This window comes from Lepidochelys olivacea, assembly GCF_965140295.1.
Source record: "Lepidochelys olivacea isolate rLepOli2 genome assembly, chromosome: 1".
NCBI classification, from domain to species: domain Eukaryota; kingdom Metazoa; phylum Chordata; order Testudines; family Cheloniidae; genus Lepidochelys; species Lepidochelys olivacea.
The window spans coordinates 344,554,223-344,576,077 of NC_140411.1; the positions used below are offsets into that span (position 1 = coordinate 344,554,223).

The 21,855-nt window shown below is 43.1% G+C and overlaps 1 long non-coding RNA gene across 1 annotated transcript; it reads left to right on the top strand.

The window, feature by feature from the left end:
• The first annotated feature begins 1,361 nt into the window (after window positions 1–1,361).
• LOC311515583 lies at window positions 1,362–16,952 on the top strand. The gene is made up of 3 exons (XR_014710185.1): window positions 1,362–1,423; window positions 2,111–2,250; window positions 16,452–16,952. It is a non-coding gene; the product is annotated as an uncharacterized lncRNA (long non-coding RNA).
• The last annotated feature ends 4,903 nt before the right edge of the window (window positions 16,953–21,855 follow it).

Consider the following 21,855-nt stretch of genomic DNA (forward strand, 5'->3'; position numbering starts at 1 on the left):
TGGGTACCATACTCCGTATCTGTGCAGAGCAGAGATGACAGCTCCAGACAATAGCTCTCAGCAGTCTATGGAAACAGGCAGCAGTGAGAACCAACAGGAATGGCTGTATCAAAACCCTAGTCAAGCTGCTGTGTTTGGATTCCACACACTGGCCGCATGTGCTTTTGGCTTATTGAGTCTGCACAGAGGCCAGGTACAGCCTCTGACTCTGGGTTTCTAGGCATGGTCTTGAGGTGCAGTTTTTCTTTCTGGCACCCCCTTCTGAGAGCTGAAACCCCCATAGTCAAACTGCCTAGCCCCGAGTCTAATGCCAGCTCTCTCAGACTCCCCAGTTGCTTAAGCAACTTTGTTAGTGCCCACAGGATTTTTTGGGGACCTGGGGCAAAATCTGAAATTGAACTTCTTCTCTGAGTGCTGTCCCTGTGGGTGCTCCACCTTAGTTATTGCACAAGATGAGTAACCTTGTCTTCTCCCACCAACATGCCCTAACACTTCATCTCTTTGTTCCCTTTCCTGGGGAAATTCCATTCCTTTAAACCCGAGCCCCGTGTACAGGAGTTGGAGAAAACTGGTTTTATCTAGGAGGCAGTTACTCCTTTGTTCTCCCCTGGCCAGATCTATTCAGGTGCTGATAGTCTTCAACAACTAACCTATTCATAGACACAAATGCAGGCGCCGCTCCCCTGTGTCCTTGGCACAGGGAGTATGAGGCAAGAACCTAGTGCAGATAACCATAAAGGCTTAAACATACAGAGAGCTCATAATCTCAGACAGAATTCATAAATTGTAGATTGACAGATTCCTAAAACCATCAGAGACTGCAATGAAGGTTTCCATATGGGGGTGATCTAGGGAAGGGGAGCAGTGAAAAGCTCATACTAGGGAATAAGGAGACGAAAGGAGCTTTACAGAGAGAGGAGGAAGCCTAATGTAGAGAATGGTATTGTGGGAAGAGGACTGATGCAATGAAAGAGAGAGAATAAGAAAAAGAAGCAAGAGAGAGAGAGACCATGACCCTGAGGTCATTTGGGCCCTCTTGTGCCTACACTGGCAACCCCAAGTCTTTCTGTGGCTCCATTCTAGAGGGAGACCACAACTTTCTCTGTACACTGAACATTAACGCTGAGCCCTTGTCTATTCCTGAATACAGGCTGTCCCCTTCATCCTCCTTTGACTCTTTCTTGGCTGGAGTTCTCCTTCCCTCAAGAGCACCAGCAAATGTGTCCTCCTTCAATGGATCTTCAGCAATGTAACTGATTGGAACTTGGTAAACAATTCTCTGGATGCACCAAAGGAACAGATTCCAGCTTACTTTTACCATACCTGTGTTGTCCCTGCCAGGTATAAAAAGCAGGAAAAAAGTGTTTTTGTCAATAAAGCCGGCAGATGTGGCTGAAATACAAACAGGGAGCAAATCTGATGGGTAAGGACGTGCTATTTCCACAATCACTTTTTCAGAGCATGTAATCACTTTGTCACTTGTACTGCAAACAAGTCTTAAAAATAATTATTTAGTGTGGAGACTGTCAAAGAGGGATAAATATTGGTTTGGGGTGGGGGTTGTATTATGGTAGCATCTAGAGCTCCCAGCCAAGATCATGGCCCCATCCTGCAATGCACTGTACAAAAGTGCTATTATCCCCGATTTATAGTCGGGGGATTAAAGCACAGAGAGTAGGTGACTTGTCCAAGATTATACAGGGAGTCTGTGGCAGAGCTGAAGACAGAGCTCCGCGTCCAAGCCCAGTGCCTTTTCCACAGTCCCATTCTCTCTCTCTCTCTCTCTCTCTACTTGCATTCTAAATAACATCTTCAAAGTCTGACCTATAAATAATTACAAAATACATGATGGGTCTAATTCCCCAATTCCATGGGTTGGGGTGAGTGAACAGACTGGAGGATTGGTAAAGTGTAAGATCCATTGTCTGCTTCCTGCTTACATCCACACTGGGAAATAAGAATAAGATAATGGGATTTCCTGTCCACATAGAAAGGGTGGTTTGGGACCAGTGGGTTTTCTTCCTCGTTGTGGGACAGTGGGATGGGAGAAGAAAAGTATTGTTTCTGGACCAAATCTGGAGAATAATGTGTGATATGCTGTGCTTTCCAGATCCCAGTGGATAGATAGGACTGCGGAGGTCTGACAGAGTGTGAATGGATTCATTCTTCAGTGCACTTGACAAGCATCCCCACATGGGCCAAACTGAGTAGATATTTGGTTAAGGACTGGATGATTAACCTATTAACAAGGTAATTCAGCTCATCAGCTGAGGTCAGTTAAAAGAGACACAGGAAGAGGGAGGGAGGAAGGAAGGAGAAGCCCAAAATCTCAGGCAGGTGAGAGCTCTCTCATCCTGTGCCCACAGAGAAGGTAAAAGCCTTATGTTGTGGGTGGACACGGACTTGCGTAGCATGCTGTAAATAGAGCACTTGGTGTTGAACGTGTGTGCATGAGGACTGTTTGCAGAGAGGAATGCAGCGTGAGAGAACCCTGCCCTGTGACAAAGTGGGGACGTGTCCAAGTGTAGGAGAAAGACCGGAGACTGGCACTGACAAGAAGGTCCAGTGGGCTGGGCAGCACAGAGGAACTCATGTGCTGGATAGTGGAGCAGCGGGAATTAAAGAAAACCCTCCAAGAGTTTCAGCAGACCCAGTGACAAGAGGAAACAGATCCTGTTATCCTGGCAGGCAGAACAGAATCCAGAAATTTAGTACAGGCTAGGAACAGGGACAGCAAAAAGCCCATGGAGAAGCTGGTAAGTCCCCTGGGAGGGGATAATAACTGGGTAGTGGGCATAGAACAGTGCAAAATCAGCCTGATGGATGACCCTGGTGCCTTTTGATTAACATTTGAGAGGGTAGCATCAGGAGCTGGCTGGGAGAAGAGGCTTTGGCCCTCTGCTTGGCTCCCCACCTCTTGGGAGAAGACCAAACCGCATATATGGCATTGAGTGAGGCAAACACAGCTGATTTTATCATAAAAGCAGGCATCCTAGATCGAATTGGGCTGCCTACAGAAAGGTCATGCAGAGGTTTCGAATGGCATGGTGGTCAGAGGAGATGCTACTAAGGGCCTTTGCCCAAAAATTATGAGACTGGGCCACTGGATGGCTGCGGCCAGATGACTGAGGAATTGGGGAGGTCATGCACTCTATTATTCTGGAGCAACTGCTATAGAGTGTCCCCAAGGCTAGTAGGGCCTGGGTGCAGAGACACTTTTAATTTAATGTTAATACTTTTAATCGTTCAGATGGTTTAACTATAAAATTCCTCCGAATAGATACATAGTAACCACCTGAAATTAAAGTGAATGCATTTCTTTGTTAATGACAATTATGTGCACACCCTCTGGCCCTTATTCCATATATCCCTCCCTAGATCTAAAAGCTTAGATATCTCACTTCTAGCAAACCAGCCCAAATATTAAAGGGGAATATCTGCTGCCTCCTTCACATGGTTAATTTTAGTCTGGATTTGTTTCTCCTTGTCCTCCATGTCTGCTCTTGCAGCTGCTGCTGAGATCTGACTCATCCCCTCAGTCTCTGTTTTCAGTACATCTCCTCCTGCAGCAATAGACTATCAGTACTTTGGAGGACAGGGTTAGAATTCAAAGCAACATTGACAAATTGGAGAATTGGTCTGAAATCCGCGAGATGAAATTCAACAAAGAAAAGCGCAAAGTACTTCACTTAGGAAGGAAAAAGCAAATGCTCAACTACAAAATTGGGGAATAACTGGCTAGTCACTGCTGAAAAGGATATGGGGAGTTAACAAGTCTACAACTATATTAAGGGTTGCTATAAAAAGGACTTATCAATTGTCCTCCATGTCCACTGAAGGCAGGACAAGAGATAATGGGCTTAATCTGCAGCAAGGGAGATTTAGGTTAGATATTATGAAAAACTTTCAAACTAAAGGGGTAGTTAAGCTCTGGAATAGGTTTCCAAGGGAGGTTGTGGAATCCCCATCATTGGAGGTTTTTAATAACAGGTTGGACAAACACCTGTCAGGGATGGTCTAGGGTTTACTTAGTCCTGCCACAGCATGGGGGACTTGATGACTTCTTGAGGTCCTTTCCAGCCCTGCATTTCTGTGATTCTATTATTAAAATCACAGGCCTGGGTTAGAATGCAACAGTTCACTGAAAGTCTCTTTATAGAGGGGAAAAAAGGAGATGGGGTTTGTGATCAATTCCATGTTTGTTTTTTGAAATAAAGGAATTTGAAAGTGATAATATTTATCTTTTATCTAAACTGGAAATCAGTTAGTAGCCAGTGCAGAGAATGGTTCACTGGGGCAACATGCTTTCTGGATGAGACTACCCATGGAATGCAGTCCTGGCTGCAATTTTCAAATGACTTGATGATGCAGCCCTTTGCAGATCACACTGCAGAAATCTAACCTTAAGATGTCAAAAGCATGGAGAACTGGCCATATATCTCCTCCAAAAGCAGAGGACACTCCTCCTTGCCAAATTCAGGTTATAAGAGGGGCATATGGTAGCCACTATCACCTGAAAATCCACTAACAGCTAGGGATATCAGACTACAAGCCTTGGGTGGAAAAGAGATGGACATTTATAAGGGACTGTGATATAGTATCTTGTTTCCTCCATCCTATAACTACTATCTCTGCCTTATCTGGGTTGAGCATTGCCAGTTAGCTGTTATCAGTGCCTCAATTTCCTTTGACGCAGTGCAAGAGGCCCACTGTATCTTCAGGGTTAGAAGAGATGGAAATATAGAGCTGGGTACCAAAGACTTGCAAGCCATATTTCCTGACTACCTCTCCCTCAACAGCCCCACAAACCCAGTTCGCAAGAGGGGTGACAGAATGGGATGCTGCAAAACCCTGATGCAGTGCTGCTTGCTATTGTTTCTTTACAATGATCCACCCTAAATGAAGACAATAATCAGGAAGGCAGTAGTGACAGAAGCTATTAAGACCCCAAAAATCAAAGCTGTTAGCAGATGGCTTTGTCTGTAATACCAGAGTGATTACTACAGTTCTAAAGGAAAGAAGGTTTCCCTAAAGTTCATTTAGAGAAATAGTTGTTGGAAGTGGGATATGAACTAACATTCTAGCCCATAAAGAGGGGCATAGTAATATCTCAGCACCTCTGCAATGCTCTTTACTCTGGCAGAGCTCAGATGGATAGGTCAGAGAGACCAAAAAGATCAGAGAGATCCAGAGGTCTGATCTGGCTCTCATTAAAGTCAATCACAAAATTCTCACTAAATTCATTGGGACAGTATCCAGCTCATGGATGAGTGATGGCAAAATAATTCTGGAATACCAATGCTCCTGCCATGGTAAACATCTGTGGTGCTGTTCATTTCCTTCTCTTAGTGGCTTCCTATTTACTCCTCGTTACCGCCCCCATGACTTCCCTAAGCAACTCATCTCCCTCCTGGGAATTTACGTTTGTCACATATTAGTAGAGAATGATTGTTCTGCAAAACATTCATTAACCCTGGTTAATGAATAGGGGTAGCCGTGTTAGTCTGTATCCACAAAAACGAGGAGTCCGGTGGTACCTTAAAGACTAACAGATTTATTTGGGCATAAGCTTTCATGGGTAAAAAACCCACTTCTTCAAATGCATGGTTGTGTTGATTCTCTTGAGGAGAGTTCACTAATTTAAAACCGAAAGCCCACTTTTGTGAAGGAAGAGTTAACTCCATTAATGAAGAATTTCCAGGGTATCTGTTACAGGAAGCATCAGAGATGGAAAATTACACCTAAAAAGAGAGAAATATTCTTGTTTTACTGACTTTAATGAGACAGAGCAATGTCTTTCTATTCCTGTAGCTTTTATCTGTGGCTAAAAAAGGTGGCTTTGGAGATCTCAACCCAAGATAAGCAGATTGTTTGTTTGTCTCATCTGCTTTGTAGTGCATCTACTGCACAAGGACGGAGAAATCTGTTTTATAGCACCTGCTGGAATTCCAGCCAGACCCCAGCTCAATTATATGACCCATTGCGACTACTGTTAGTCAATGACATTAGGTTTTTTAAACTGCCACCTGCCTCTAGTCCATAGAGAGCAGTGCTGTGAGAGCTCTCCCAGAGAGACACTTTAATTAAAGACTAGATTTGTCACATGGACTTCAGAGGGAGCAGAACTGGGCTTTAAATAGCAATATTGTTAACTATTTCTCTGCCAAATATTTTAGCAAAAACATCCAGGTATTCTGGGACTGTGGGCCAAGCTGACATGGAGAACTGCGACTCTGGACCCCCTGCTTCTCACTGAAGCTACACAGAGCTCCCCTGAGTGCCAAATCGATGTGGTTTTCTTTCTACCTGGTGACAGTGGAAGACGTAATTCTTTCTTTGCATCATCTGTCGTATTCAGCTCCTAATTTTTTGAATGCTTTGGTAGCCAGTTGCTTTAAATATCATCCTTTAAGATATGCAGTGAGGCACTTCCAGCTGAGACAGGCTTAGCATGGTTCCTATTTCCTTGCATAGGAAGAAGATACTTTCTAACTCACCTCATAGAGTTTTTATAGATCCTTAGATTTTTAAAGCCAGAAGGGACCATTATGATCATCTAGTCTGACCTCCTGCATAACACAGGCCAAGAACCTCACCTAATGCTGTCTACATCCACAAAACACCCATTCTGAGACTTGCCAGAGATAACGTATGGGAAGTGCACACATAGCAAGTCCTGTTGCTTGATGAGGGACTCTGAGAACTAACTAACTAAGTCAGCTCCATTGTCTAGCCACTAGTTGGCATGTCTGAGTCCCTTTGTGGTAATCCCTTCCTGCCTCGGGCAAGAAGCTGACAGCTCAGGGAGTGATTTACGAAGTGGTGCTCTGGGTGTCTCAGGGATTGAGATACAAGAGTCCTGTTGTTACTTTAGTAATTGGGTTTGTTGAGTATTCCTTGGCCATGTGCCTGGGATACTGTCCGTGGAATGGACACTCCTGATGCAGATTTCCCATCTGAAAAGCCCTGCAAAAGTCCATGGAATGATTTGGCAGCAATACCACAGCAAGGCCAACAAGGCGTTTCCTTTAAGGGTCAGTTTTTATAACAAGTAAAATAAAAGTACGTCATATAATCAGCAAGGAAACAGATCTTCCTGGCTTGGGATTCAATCCAATCCACTGACCCCGGACATGGAGCTCAACCTTCTCCACAGCAGTCACTCCGCTCCGAGAGCCTAGCACCTATATAAGGGGTAGGGGAAAAGTAGCGAACACCTCATTCATCAGGGGCTAGTCAGTACCAGTGCACCCCCTCACACCTGTTGGGGGACTCTGCTGTGTTGACTCTTCTCCATGCTTGCTGTCATTAATGCACTGCAGATTTACCTCAGTCCAGATCTCCCCACTGTCATCCTTACATATGCTGGTGTCGTTCAAGCATTATAACCACTCAGACACTTAAAATGCAGTTCCTGCTCCATGGGATATCCTGTCACGATAGCTCTGGCATGTTGCATGGGCCTGGGCATCCCACAATAACCTAAGAGATCCAAAGGAGGCAGGCAGTTATCTAGATACTACTTGTACCCCACTGTGGCTATTATCAGATCAGTGCAATTTGCACTGACACAAAATGTGCCTGTGCGGGGAAAACCAGACACTCCCAATTATTCGGGGTGATATAAAAATACTGCCCTTAGCTCACATAGTAGCAACTGGTTCTGAATCAATGATTACAAAATATTGTCTAATACAAAACACTAAAGGGTAGGATTTTTGAAAGCACTCACCACTGGCCTTTCTCTGCTCCTGTGGAAGTCAGTGGATGAAATGTTACAGTAATTAATGATTAGTACTTATTTTACTTTTCATGTCAGACTGGACCATGGCTACTGGGTTCTCAGTAACTCTGCTCCTTGTTCTTTTTCTGACTGACATGAAGGCCTGGGCAGAGTAGATCTGTGATCCCCTGTGGAGAAGATTGTTTCATCTCTTCTGTTAGACTAGATGATATTTTATAGAATCGTAGGAGTTAGGAATGGGAAAGCTCCATTTGATTGTCCAGTCCAGCCAGGTTTTAATTTGTGCCCACGTTTGCCAGGCCTGAGCCCCGGCACCTCTGGGCTTAGCAGGGCCCCGGCACCTCTGGGCTTGTTGCATCAGTTATGAATGTAAAAACATTGCTTGAGCCCCAGCATCTCTTTCATTACAAATTAAGCCCTGAGCCCAACCCTGGTCAATGCAGAATTACTCTCTGTAGAACATGCTCGTATGTCTTGTCCAGTCTTGTTTAACAGTCTCAGGAAACAGGGCTTTCCTATGGCTCTAGGGAAACTATTCCATAGCCTAATACCCTGCATCTCAGCACCGGGAAATTTTCCTGATTTTTGTTTTTTATTTTTTAGCTAAATCCTCCCTTTTAGTTTGTTGGAAGAGCAACAGTTTCACAACTAAATGTGTTCATGTGTTTTTAGGTTTGTATCACAGGGACAGTGTCATGTTCTCTGTACCAGATCAGAGCTAGATTAACTTGAAATATTCAAAAAATAGCTTTTGTGGTTGCACCAGGAGAGAGGGTGTTTTAAACCAGAATGACCATGTGATGGGGTCAAGCTGTTGGAGAAAGACCTGTTGATAAAATCCCCTTGCCTCATTGCTAATGGTCCCCAGGCAAACATCAAAACAAATGTCCAAACAGCTGCTAAATAGGTCAAGAGGTGTGAGGTGGCTACTGTGGCCTGAAGAGAATAAACCCAAGCAGCCGCAAAAAAGATATGAGCAAATGAAAAATAAGCAGAAAAAGCATTGCACTGAAGTGTGAACTTAAGTTGGCTGCATTCATTGGGGGCAGCTAACACTGTGATATCCTTGGTAATATACATGATCTATGACTTTCCAGATACTGCTCTTGATGACATCCTCACTTATGTCTGTGCAGTCCCACTGAATTCACCCTGTTGGTGTAAACAGGAACAGAGTGTGTCCTACATGGAGGCCATGCTTTTTCCTGTGCCAGTACAGTAGACCAAGCTAGACAACTCGCCTGTAGCAACTAGCCTGTACACTAATAAGAATATGAGCCCTGGTGAAGCAGGTCAAGAGGGATTTCTGGTGCATTATTGGTTAGGTTGAATTGATTAGTATGATTTTAGAAATATTAGCTCCACGGAACAGGAATAGTGTCTTTACACTCATTACACTGCAAAACTCACAGTCAGTCCTAAGAAAATAAATAGTAAATATAAATATCTCTAATGAATAGATAATTCCATTCAGAAATTTTCCTATTATCCTGTAATTTCAGAGCTTGGCCTGCATCTCAAACTGCTCAGACACGATGATGAGCATGGTAAAAATGCCTAGATTGATTGATTAAGCAGAAGTTTGGTTATAGATTCAGATGCAAACTACCCCAATGTTCAAGGATGTTGTCAAGGTTCCTCCCCCACTCTGAACTCTAGGGTACAGATGTGGGGACCTGCATGAAAACCTCCTAAGCTTACTTTTACCAGCTTAGGTTAAAACTTCCCCAAGGTACAAACTATTTTACCCTTGGACTTCCACTGCCACCACCAAACGTTTATCTGGGTTTATTTATTAGGAAAGCGTTGTTTGGAAATGTCTTTCCCCCCAAAATCCTCCCAACCCTTGCACCCCACTTCCTGAGGAAGGTTTGGTAAAAATCCTCACCAATTTGCATAGGTAAACACAGACCCAAACCCTTGGATCTTAACAATGAAAAAGCATTCAGTTTCTGAAAAGAAGGATTTTAATAGAAGTAAAAAAGAATCACCTCTGTAAAATCAGGATGACAAATACCTTACAGGGTAATTAGATTCAAAACATAAAGAATCCCTCTAGGCAAAACCTTAAGTTACTAAAAGACACAGAGACAGGAATATTCATTCTATTCAGCACAACTTAATTTCTCAGCCATTTAAAGAAATCATAATCTAACGCATATCTAGCTAGATTACTTACTAAATTCTAAGACTCCATTCTTGTTCTGTCCCCGGCAAAAGCATCACCCAGAAAGATACTTTGTTTTTCCTGCCCCAGCTTTTGAAAGTATCTTGTCTCCTCGTTGGTCATTTTGGTCAGGTGCCAGCGAGATTATCCTAGCTTCTTAACCCTTTACAGGTAAGAGGATTTTTCCTCTGGCCAGGAGGGATTTTAAAGGGGTTTACCCTTCCCTTTATATTTATGACAGATGTCCAGAATGGGAGGGTAGTAGGGACTCATCTGTTACTTTTAATAGGATAATACTTTAGCCAGTATCTTATGAATCCCTATCAGTCTAGTTTCTATGTGGTTTGCTTTCACTCTTTCAATTTCATTCAGCTTGGAGAGTGAAACTAGACTGGAGAGTTTCTCTTTCTGATTCTCACGCACTAGCCCAGCATTGTTGAGTTTCTATAGGTTTGCAGGTAATGTTTAAATAACTACGTAGGTTTGTTAAATACTTTGTCTCAGCTGATGATAAATGTATGAACAGGATTATATGATGGAGTTGCCTGTGATAGCAGGGAACTAGACCTGGTGAGTTGGGAGGTGAGCTCTAGTACTATGTTCCTATGTTAAGTCCATGTCCATATCTCTATTTATATTAGGTTTTGTACTGTGAGTGGAAGTCAATGGGACAGTAGTGGGAGATTTGAGTGAGTAAGAAATTAAAGGTAGTAATGCAAAAGCGTAATTGGTTGACATAAATCAATGTACTTCCATAGGAGGAAATTAAGAATCCCATGTTTATACCTACCATTAATAATACATTGAAAGAATCTGTAGAACTAGTGGATGTTCCCAGATTCATTTTTACAGTCAATAAGACCACTCTGCCTGGGTTTCCTTTTATACCCATCTTCACAGATGTAATGCCCATTACTACCTACCACATACCTTTTGATTGTGAACTCAGCAAGCTCAGTTACATGGGGGACCGTGGAACATTTTTCTGAAAAGAGAAAGAGGGTGCATAAGAGTAACAGTACATGGCTCGAGGATTTAGAATAACTTTGATTTTAGTTAACTAGGGAGAGTATTGCACTTGTTCCATTACTGCAAATGGGTGTCACATGTTTAAATAGACAGACAAAAACAGACCTGGGAAAATCCTGCCCAAAGTGGCAGTGATTGGGGGCCTTGCTTTAGAAAACTACACTTCTAAGATATAGAATCAGAGACATGCAGGGCTGGAAGGGACCTTGAGAGATCATCTAGTCCAGTCTGCTACACTGAGGCAGGACCAAGTAAACCTAGACCATCCCTAACAGGTGTTTGTCTAACCTGTTATTAAAAACCTCCAATGATGGGGATTCCACAACCTCCCTTGGAAGCCTATTCTAGAGCTTAACTACCTTTACAGCTTGAAAGTTTTTCCTAATATCTAACCTAAATCTCCCTTGCTGTAGATTAAGTCCATTACTTCTTGTCCTACCTTCAGTGGACATGGAGGACAATTGATCACAGTTCTCTTTATAGCAGCCCATAGCATATTTGAAGACTGGTATCAGTCCCTCTTCAGTCTTCTTTTCTCAAGACTAAACTTTTTTAACCTTTCCTCATAGATGGTTTTCTAAACCTTTTATCATTTTTGTTACTCTTCTCTGGACTTTCTCTGATTTATCCTCATCTGTCCTAAAGCGTGGTGCCCAGAACTGGACCCAGTTCTCCAGGTGAGATCTCACCAGTGCCAAGTAGAGCAGGACAATTACCTCCCATGTCTTATATACAACACTCTTGTTAATACACCCAGAGTGATATTAGTCTTTTTTCACAGCTGCATCATAGTGTTGACTCATATTCATTTCCTTCTCAGCAGTGAGGCTGACTAACTAGTTGTTCCCCAATTATGTAGTCGTGCATTTGATTTTTTCCTTGTGTTTATTGATTTTCCTCTTCATTTCAGACCATTTCTCCAATTTGTCAAGGTTGTTTTGAATTCTAACCCTGTCCTCCAAAGTGCTTGCAACCTCTCCCAGCTTGGGAGTTGTCAATAAATGTTATAAGCATATTCTCCACTCTATTACCAATGAAAATATTGAAAAGTACCTGACCCAGGACTGACTTCTGAGGACCCCATTAGAAATGCCCTCCCAGTTTGAAAAGAGAACCACTGATAAATATTATTCGGGTACCATCTTTCAACCTGTTGTGCACCCACCTTATAGTAGTTTCATCTGGACCACATTTCCCTAGTCCGCTTATGAGAATGCCATCTGGGACTGTGTCAAAAGCCTTACTAAAATCACGACATCTCACTTCTACTGCTTTCCCTTATTCACTAGGCCAGTAACACCGTCAAAGAAGGAAATTAGGTTGGTGTGGCATGACTTGTTCAGGATAAATCCATGCTGGCTGTTCCTTAAGTCTATCATCTTCCAGGTGTTCACAAATTGATTGTTTACTATAATTGTTCCAGTATCTTTCCAGGTATCCAAGTTAAGCTGACAGGTCCATAGTTCCCCTTGTCATCTTTGTTCCTCCTTTTAAAGACAAGTATGGGTAGGGTGACACACACACACTGATTATGTTCCAGCTCAAGAGGGGCTCCTTTGGAAAGGTCTCCTACACCTTTCTCCTGCCAACATAGTGCTGTCTGTACCAGCGCTTAGGTCAGTGTAACTTATGTTGCTCAGGAGGTGGCTTTTCCACACCCCTGAGTGACTTAATTGATACTAAAGTAAGAGCTAATGTGTACAAGCCCTCAGAACAGAGGAAGTCAAGCAAAGGCTGACTGTGACTCTCTCTAGGAATAAAGGATGCATTAAGTGTAATGAGTACATGTGGCCACTAGTTGGCAACACTGCATGGTATAAAGTACTTGATTGCTGTATCTGGGTCACTGAGGGAGGGGAATTTGAGAGTTGGGTTGCCAGGGGGTAGCCATGATTAGGTCAGATAGAGAGTGGCGTATCTGCTGTGTAATCCACTTGTAATCCCAGTGCATCTGTACAGAAAGAATCCCATTCCCTTAGGAATCTGGATGCACAAATTTTCTCTGTCCTTCCCTTCCCATTATTTCTAATATTTGGCACTTGAATTCCCCAGATTTCTCTAGTGTTAGATCCAGAGCTGCTGCAGTTCATGGACTAACCCCTAACTCTCAGGGGACTGGAGCCAAGCAAGTGCTATACATAGACCTTAAACAGAGAACAGTTTATTCAAGAATAGTTTTTCTATCAAGACTGTATGTTATTCACTGTTAATGTACAGAATCATAGGACTGGAAGGGACCTCGAGAGGTCGTTGTGTCCAGTCCCCTGCACTCGTATCAGGACTAAGTATTATCTTCTAGACCATTCCTGACAGGTGTTTGTCCAACCTGCTCTTAAAAATCCCCAGTGATGGAGGTTCCACAACCTCCCTAGGCAATTTATTCCAATGCCTAGCCACCCTGACAGTTAGGAAGTTCTTCCTAACGTCCAACCTAAACCTCCCTTGTTGCAATTTAAGCCCATTGCTTCTTGTCCTACCCTCAGAGGGTAAGGAAAACAATTTTTCTCCCTCCTCCTTGTAACAACCTTTTATGTACTTGAAAACTGTTATAATGTCCCCTCTGTCTTCTCTTTTTCAGACTAAACAAACCCAATTTTTTCAGTCTTCCTTCGTAGGCTATGTTTTCTAGACCTTTAATAATTTTTGTTGCTCTTCTCTGGACTTTCTCCAATTTGTACACATCTTTTCTAAAATGTGGACCACAGAACTGGACACAATACTCCAGCTGAGGTCTAATCAGCGTAGAGTAGAGCGGAAGAATTACTACTTGTGTCTCGCTTACAACACTCTTTCTAATACATCTCAGAAGGATGTTCGCTTTTTTTGCAACAGTGTTACACTGACTCATATTTAGCTTGTGGGCCACTATGAGCCCCAGATCCCTTTCTGCAGTACTCTTTCCTAGGAAGTCATTTCCCATTTTTGTATGTATGCAACTGATTGTTCCTTCCTTTGCATTTATCCGTATTTAATTTCATTCTATTTACTTCAGACCAAAATGATCTGGACAAACTGGAGAAATGAATTTTAATCCTATCCCCCAAGGCACTTGCAACCCCTCCCAGTTTGGTATTGTCCGCAAACTTTATAAGTGTACTCTCTATACCATTATCTAAATCACTGATGAAAATATTGAATAGAACCAGATCCGGAACTGATCCCTGCGGGACCCCACTTGTTATGCCCTTCCAGCATGACTATGAACCACTGATAACTACTCTCTGGGAATGGTTTTCCAATCAGTTTTGCACCCACCTTATAGTAGCTCCATCTAGATTGCATTTCCCTTGTTTGTTTATGAGAAGGTCACACAAGACAGTATCAAAAGCTTTATTAAAGTCAAGATATACCACATCTACCACTTCCCCCCCTGTAGCAAGGCAAGTGACTCACCAGCACAGTGCATCCCGCTGGTGTTCCTGGGAATTAGCTCTGCCACCCCGGAGCACCCTCTGTAGGCCGATGTCCCGCTTGCCACTGGCCACCGTGTCCCTCCCGGACCCCGGTGCCCCTCTATAGGAGGGTTCTTCCCCCTGCAGTAACCCCACAGCTCTGGGTCTCCCCTCTCTAGGGAACCCCCAACCCTCTATCCCCACCTCACCTCAGGCTATGGCTACTGCCAGTCACCATCTAGCCCCTGCTCACTGGGGCAGACTACAGTGTAAAAGCCATTCATCATTGGCAAAGGGGTGTTTGGACCTGCTGCCTTTGCCTAACCCCTGGGCTGCAGCCTCTGCAACCCCAGTACCTGGTTTGGCCTTTGACAAGGCCTGCAGCCTGGGGAGTTGCCAGACGGGAGCTCCCATGCTCCTCTCGCCTTTCCGTAGCTCTGCTTGGTTGCCTGCACCCTCAATTCCCCAGCAGCTACATCCTTCTCCCTCTGAAGCTGGAGGGAGAATATGTCTAGCTCCTGGAGCATAGCCCTTTTATCAGGGACAGCTGAGGTTTGACTGGGGCATGGCCCAGCTGTGGCTTCTTCCCCAATGAGCCTAGCTTTTAGCCCACAGCTCCAGCCCTCTCCCAGGGCTGGCCATGACCCTTTCCAGACCAGGGAGTGGGTGACCACCCCACTACACCCGCCCCCCATCCACAAGGCTTGTTACCCTGTCAAAGAAAGCTATCAGATTGGTTTGACACCATTTGTTCTTGACAAATCCATGCTGACTGTTACTTCTCACCTTATTATCTGCTAGGTGTTTGCAAATTGATTGCTTAATTATTTGCTCCATTATCTTTCCAGGTATAGAAGTTAAGATGACTGGTCTGTAATTCCTCGGGTTGTCCTTATTTCCCTTTTTATAGTTTGGAACTATATTTGCCCTTTTCCAGTGTTCTAGAATCTCTCCCATTTTCCATGACTTTTCAAAGTTAATCGCTAATGGCTCAGATATCTCCTCAGTCAGGCCCTTGGGTGTCCTAGGATGCATTTCATCAGGCCATGGTGACTTGAAGACCTCAAACTTGTCTAAGTAATTTTTAAGTTGTTCTTTTCCTATATAAGCCTCTGATCCTAACTCATTTTCACTGACATTCACTACATTAGATGCCCAATCACCACCAATCTTCTTGGTGAAAACCAAAACAAAGAAGTCATTAAGCACCTCTGCCATTTCCACATTTTCTGTTATTATTTTCCCCCCTTCATCAAGTAATGGGCCTACCCTGTCCTTCATCTTCCTCTTGCTTCTAGTGGTATTTGTAGAAGGTTTTCTTGTTACCCTTTATGTCTCTAGCTAGTTTGATCTCGTTTTGTGCCTTGGCTTTTCTAATTTTGTCCCTCCATACTTGTGTTTGTTTATATTCATCTTTTGTAATTTGAGCTCATTTCCACTTTTTGTAGGACTCTTATTTAATTTTTAGATCATTGAAGATCTCCTGGTTAAGCCAGGGTGGTCTCTTGCCAGACTTCCTCTCTTTCCTATGCAGTGGGATAGTTTGCTCTTGTGCCCTTAATAATGTCTCTTTGAAAAACTGCCAACTGTCTTCAATAGTTTTTCCCCTTAGACTTGCTTCCCATGGGATCTTACCTACCAACTCCATGAGTTTGCTAAAGTCTTCCTTCTTGAAATCCACTGTATTTATTTTGCTGTTCTCCCTCCTACCATTCCTTAGAATCATGAACTCATCATTTCATGATCACTTTCACCCAAGCTGCCGTCCACTTTCAAATTCTCAACCAGTTCCTCCCTATTTGTCAAAATCAAATCGAGAACAGCCTCTCCCCTAGTAGCTTTCTCCACCTTCTGAAATAAAAAATGGTCTCCAATACATTCCAAGAACTTGTTGGATAACCTGTGCTTTCCTGTGTTATTTCCCCAGCATATGTCTGGGTAGCTGAAGTCCCCCATCACCACCAAGTCCTGGGCTTTGGATGATTGTGTTAGTTGTTTAAAAAAAGCCTCACCCACCTCTCCTTCCTGATTAGGTTGTAATATGGTTTACCAGTTTATATGTTTGTGTTTTAATATATGCACGATTGTAATGGGTAAATTAATGTTTGTTGTTAATTAGGTGCTTAATGCAACTGTTAATGAATGAACTCCGGGAATAAATGATCACCCATGGAACTAACTCAACTGACTCTGCTTAAAATTTTCACACGCTCACAGACTATATAAGGGTTGCGCGCGCGGACGGCAGGTCCTGTCCGTTAGAGAGGCAGCCGAGTACCTGTTAGGTCTGCATGGGCATCGAAGACATCCTTAGACAGTTCCTGATCCTTCCAACAATAAAAAGGCTCTTAGCATCGAGTCTTACCCTGGTTCCAGCTGCTGTGGTTCCTGGGTCCAGTCATCCATGAAGGCTCTGTGCTCCTCCTGCCTCCACCCGTGGCAGTCCAGCAGTCGAAGATCCAGAGTCCTGCAATCTAGCAAGTGAAGCAGATACTTACCATCAACATCTGATTCTCGTCCATCATGCGACGTGAAACAGTACAGTTTCTGGGGCACCTTTTTGTTAGTTTGTTTTATTTAGGTTGTTGGCCAACAGTTAGTATTGGGCCTGGGCTTTAAGCCTACTTTGGGGGCAATCACAGTTGTTGTTGATTTAAAGTTTTATGCGTTTATTCTTCCCTTTCCCCTGTTTTTGTTAATTATCCCAATTAAACTATCTGTTCCTTTTTCAAAGCACACTCTCTCTGTCTTTCTTTAGTTCTTTAACTCAGAGGATGGTGGGAGAAGGATTTATCCCAGGTGATAGAGATACTGACAGCCAGATAAAGGACGTGGCCACTGTTACTGGGAAATAATGTAACTAGGTAGTATGTAGTAGACCCCTACCATGACATCATCCTTGTTTTTTACCCCTTTTATCCTGACCCAGAGACTTTCAACAAGTCTTTCTCCTATTTCCATCTCAACCTCAGTCCAAGTGTATACATTTTTAATATACACCTCTACCCCGATATAGTACGGTCCTTAGGAACCAAAAAATCTTACTGTCTTATAAGTGAGACCACGTTATATCGGGGTAGGGAGAGGAACCGCTCCCCGCCCCAGCTCACCGCCGCTCCACCTCCACCTCCTCTCCTGAGAGCGCCGCTGCCACTCCTCTTCTCCCTCCCTTCCTTCCAGGCTTGCCGCGCCAATCAGCTGTTTGGCACGGGAAGCCTGGAAGGAAGGAAGAGGGGGGAGAAGCGAAGCAGAGGCTGTGCACTCAGGGGAGGAGGCGGAGCGGAGGTGAGCTGGGGTGGGGAGCGGTTCCTCTGCGCCTTCCCCCCTCCTCCCCCGGTTACTTGCTGCAGCCCTCCCCGAGCCCCCCAGCCCCTGAGGGAGGGGGCACGCTTGTGGGACGAGGCAGAGGTGAGCTGGGGCGGGGGGGCTGTAGCAAGTAAGAGGGGGGCACAGAGGAACCGCTTGCGGTAACATGAATTCAGCTATAACGAGATAAAGCAGCCCCGCTCCTCGGAGCGCTGCTTTACTGCGTTATATCCAAATTCACGTTATATTGGACCGCATTATATCGGAGTAGAGGTGTATAAGACAACACTCCTCCCTTTTTTCCCTGCCTGTCCTCCCTGAGCAAGCTGTACCCTTCTATACCAATATTCCAGTCATGCGTATTATCCCACCAAGTCTCTGTGATGCCAACTATGTCATAGTTGTGTTTATTTACTAGCATTTAGAGTTCTTCCTGCTTATCCCCATACTTCTCACATTAGTATATAGAACACTATGGGATAGAATCATAGAATATCAGGTTGGAAGGGACCCCAGAAGGTCATCTAGTCCAACCCCCTGCTCGAAGCAGGACCAAATTTGGAATACCTGGGGTTTTTTACAGATGAGAGAAACTAGTTTGCTGCCTGATCTGGTTACATCTCATTTATAACACTCGGTTTTACTTCTCTCTGCAAGGGGGATAGGATTTAATTTACAGCATATACTGCTTTATCTATTGTCTAATGAGATATCTACCTGTCACTAATGTGCCTCATTGTAGTATCTAGTCTCCAAAAATAGCAATTAAGTGAGAGCTCCTAATACCTGATACTGAGCCCCTGGGATTTCTTTGCAAAATGTTATAAGGAAGGTACATTTAAAATTCTACTTTTAGAAGAGTTCTCAAACATCTTCAGTGGCCTCCTCTTTCAAAGGTGCATAGGGGGCCCTGGCAATGGAATCGGGACTTTCCTGCTCCATGGAGGATGGGAGATGATTTGGGGTGCCATGCAGGGGGCATGCACCTCCTGTGTGCTGCAGGGCTGCTCCTTGCTGGCTTTTTATGTGCCATTATGGAGGACAGAGAACAGTGGTTCTCAATCCGGGGTTCACAGAGGTCTTCCAGGGGGTACATCAACTCATCTAGATATTTGCCTAGTTTTACAACAGGCTACATAAAAAGCACTAGCGAAGTCAGTACAAACTAAAATTTCATACAGACAATGAATTGTTTATATTATACTGACTGCTCTATATACTATATACTGAAATGTTAGTACAATATTTATATTCGGTCAAGGTATTTGATAATTATAAGATAAAAATGAGAAAGTCAGCCATTTTTCAGTAATAGTGTGCTGTAATACTTTTGTATGTTATGTCTGAAATTGTAAGCAAGTAGTTTCTAAGTGAGGTGTAACTGGGGGGTGCACAAGACAAATCAGACTCTGAAAGGGGTACAGTAGTCTGGAAAGGTTGAGAGCCACTGAGATAGAGGACCTGCTGCTGTTTGGGTTTTCCTGACCTCCCTCCAACGGTACAGCTGGGTGTGGGTTAGTTTGCAGAAGCCATTGCAGTGCTAAGGGTGGCTTAGCTTCAGGGAAGGATTCCCCTCCTTTCATACTCCACAGAATAACTCTGGGTACAGCCTGTACATTCGGGCTGGGCTCTAGGTGGAGCGTTTGGGCCTTTCGCATTGTTTGAGTTGTGCCTTGGTATTTTTCAGACTAGTTAGTCAGCAGATGGTGCCATGCGAACGTGTCTCAGAGGTCCATGGGGAGAAGCTCTTCCAACTCCTATTTACCATCGAGCCAGAAGGTTCCATGGCAGTTGGGAATGGCAGTTGGAGTGACAGTTCTGGGAGCCCAGTGAACATGGGCCAGGGAGAAGCCCAGCTGGCTTCTCCTGCAACTGCCTGGCAATATGAAATCCAATAACACTATCTCCAAACACAGAACTATACACAACCAGTTTGTTTACTGGTGACTCCCAATTACAATGGTCAAAAATATTGTAAAAGAATTACATTAAAAAAGCAATTATGGGACATTTTTCACATTTCCTGGGACAATTTCTAGAATGCCACTTGAGAATCAAATCTTTTTTCAAATTTGGTAGGTTTTGACCTGTGTAAATGTTGGTACTGAAAGGGAATTATTTATCAGGAATAATTTAATATTAATTTAATATTTTATTTCCTAAAGCAAATGAAAGTTTAATTTGATGTCTCCATAAGCTGTATATCTATAATTGTATCGTTTAAGAGTTCAAAAAAACACGACATTCAGCACAAAAACACTGTTATGTAACAGTGAAGGTTGCTAGGTACAAAAAATGCCAACTCAAACATTCAAAATCTAGGAAATGGAGTTACGTCAACCAACCAATCAATCAATTAACAGCAGTTTATGGAAAGCCAAGTCTTCATTCAGCCCTATTCAATAGATGTGTGTCAGCCAAAAAAGAAACCAGTACACCACCAGAACAACCAGTAAACATTAAGCTTCAAATTCGCATTATTCTATGGATAATACAAATTCATTTACTTTAGTCTGGACATCTAAAAATGTGAATTTCATTTGAAAATAATGCCATTTTAAAATTAAAAGTGGCATTTCTCTAACATGCTGGTGTATACTTGTACCTGGAGAATTTAAATAACTACATAATTTAAAAAATACAATTGATATTTAGCCTCTATTTATATATCTGCCAGAACTGATTTCATAATCTATTGCATGTAATGAGCGAACCTTAGAATTTTTTTTTTTTAATTGCATTGTGAGAAAGTTAAGATTGCTAACCTAAATACAATACTACTAACACATCTGTTAAAAGCAGGGCAATCAATATGTAAGGCATCAGCAAATGACACCCAGGCAGAATTCTCCATCACAATCCATTGTGTTCACAGCACACATTTCCAGTAAGATAAGTATAGCTCTGGAATCCAGCTACAAACAGAAATTTTAACCTTCACTCTGACCGCTGGAGGCCTGTATGAAACTGAAGTGTGAATAAAGTGTGTTCTTTTTAAAAACGGATTATGATGTATGCTCTGTATGTGTATGTGATGTACTGTAAATATTGATAGATTACTCTCCTCCGTACTTCATGCAAAGAATCCAGTCTTCTGTTTGCCTGTAGAAGCGATAATGTATTTCCTCAGTTGGCTCATTTTCCAGTGGTTACATGAGATTAGATTGTTTAAAAGATTTTGTTAAAATATTACGGTGAATTCTAAATGAAAGTATGTTTCTACATAGGAATTACCATACCTCCACAAATGACTGATCCACCAAGTCCAGCAGTCTGTCTCTGACAATGGCCTGGACCACATGCTTGTCTCTCTACCTATATAAATGACAGATCCTCTTTTTACTTCCTGATAAGCTCAATTAATATCATGTGACAATGAGTTCCACAGGTTAATTGTGCATCATTATGTATACAAGTACCTCATGCATTTGTTGTCCATCTCTGAACTCTCTCTGTTTTATTATATCCTTTTTGAGATAGGATGAGCAGAACTAAATACCGTGTTCCAGGTCTGGGCATACCATCCATCTTTATAATCTCTCTGAGTTTCTTGATAGCTCCTTCATAAACTCCTTGGGGCAGCATGTAAGACAATGCTGGGAGCTGCACCAGCAGAGGCTATTGTGGGTGGGAGGATGGATGAGGACTAGCAAAGAAGTTTTTGTGTCTTGAAACCTTTTGGGATTAGAATTATTTAGGATGGGTCATTTTAATGCTGGTGGGGAGCCACGATCAGGCTCCGATGCAAGGCCAATGTTAGATGAATGCATTGGCCCAGTGATGTTTTGGCATTAATTGCTCAAGGTGCCTGAAGCTTATGGCACTCAAGGATGGGATTCAGTACCTGGAGGTTTCAGAGTAGCAACCGTATTAGTCTGTATTCGCAAAAAGAAAAGGAGTACTAGTGGCACCTTAGAGACTTAAATTGGTTAGTCTTTAAGGTGCCACTAGTACTCCTTTTCTTTTTATGAGTACCTCGAGGGCTACCTTGGTATGTGGTGCTGTGTTAGGAAGGCAAGTGACTAATTGATGGAGCCATTAGAGAAATAATCCTGCCCAGGAAAGGGGGTGTTTAGTGAACAGAGGGCCTTGGGTACATAAAGAAAGAGCCAGAGAAGACAGACAAACACAAACATTGTAGAAAGTGGCTGTTTCTCTTTTAATAGCACAGGTTGCTATGATGAGATTTCTGTCCCCACCAACTCTGACAATAAACA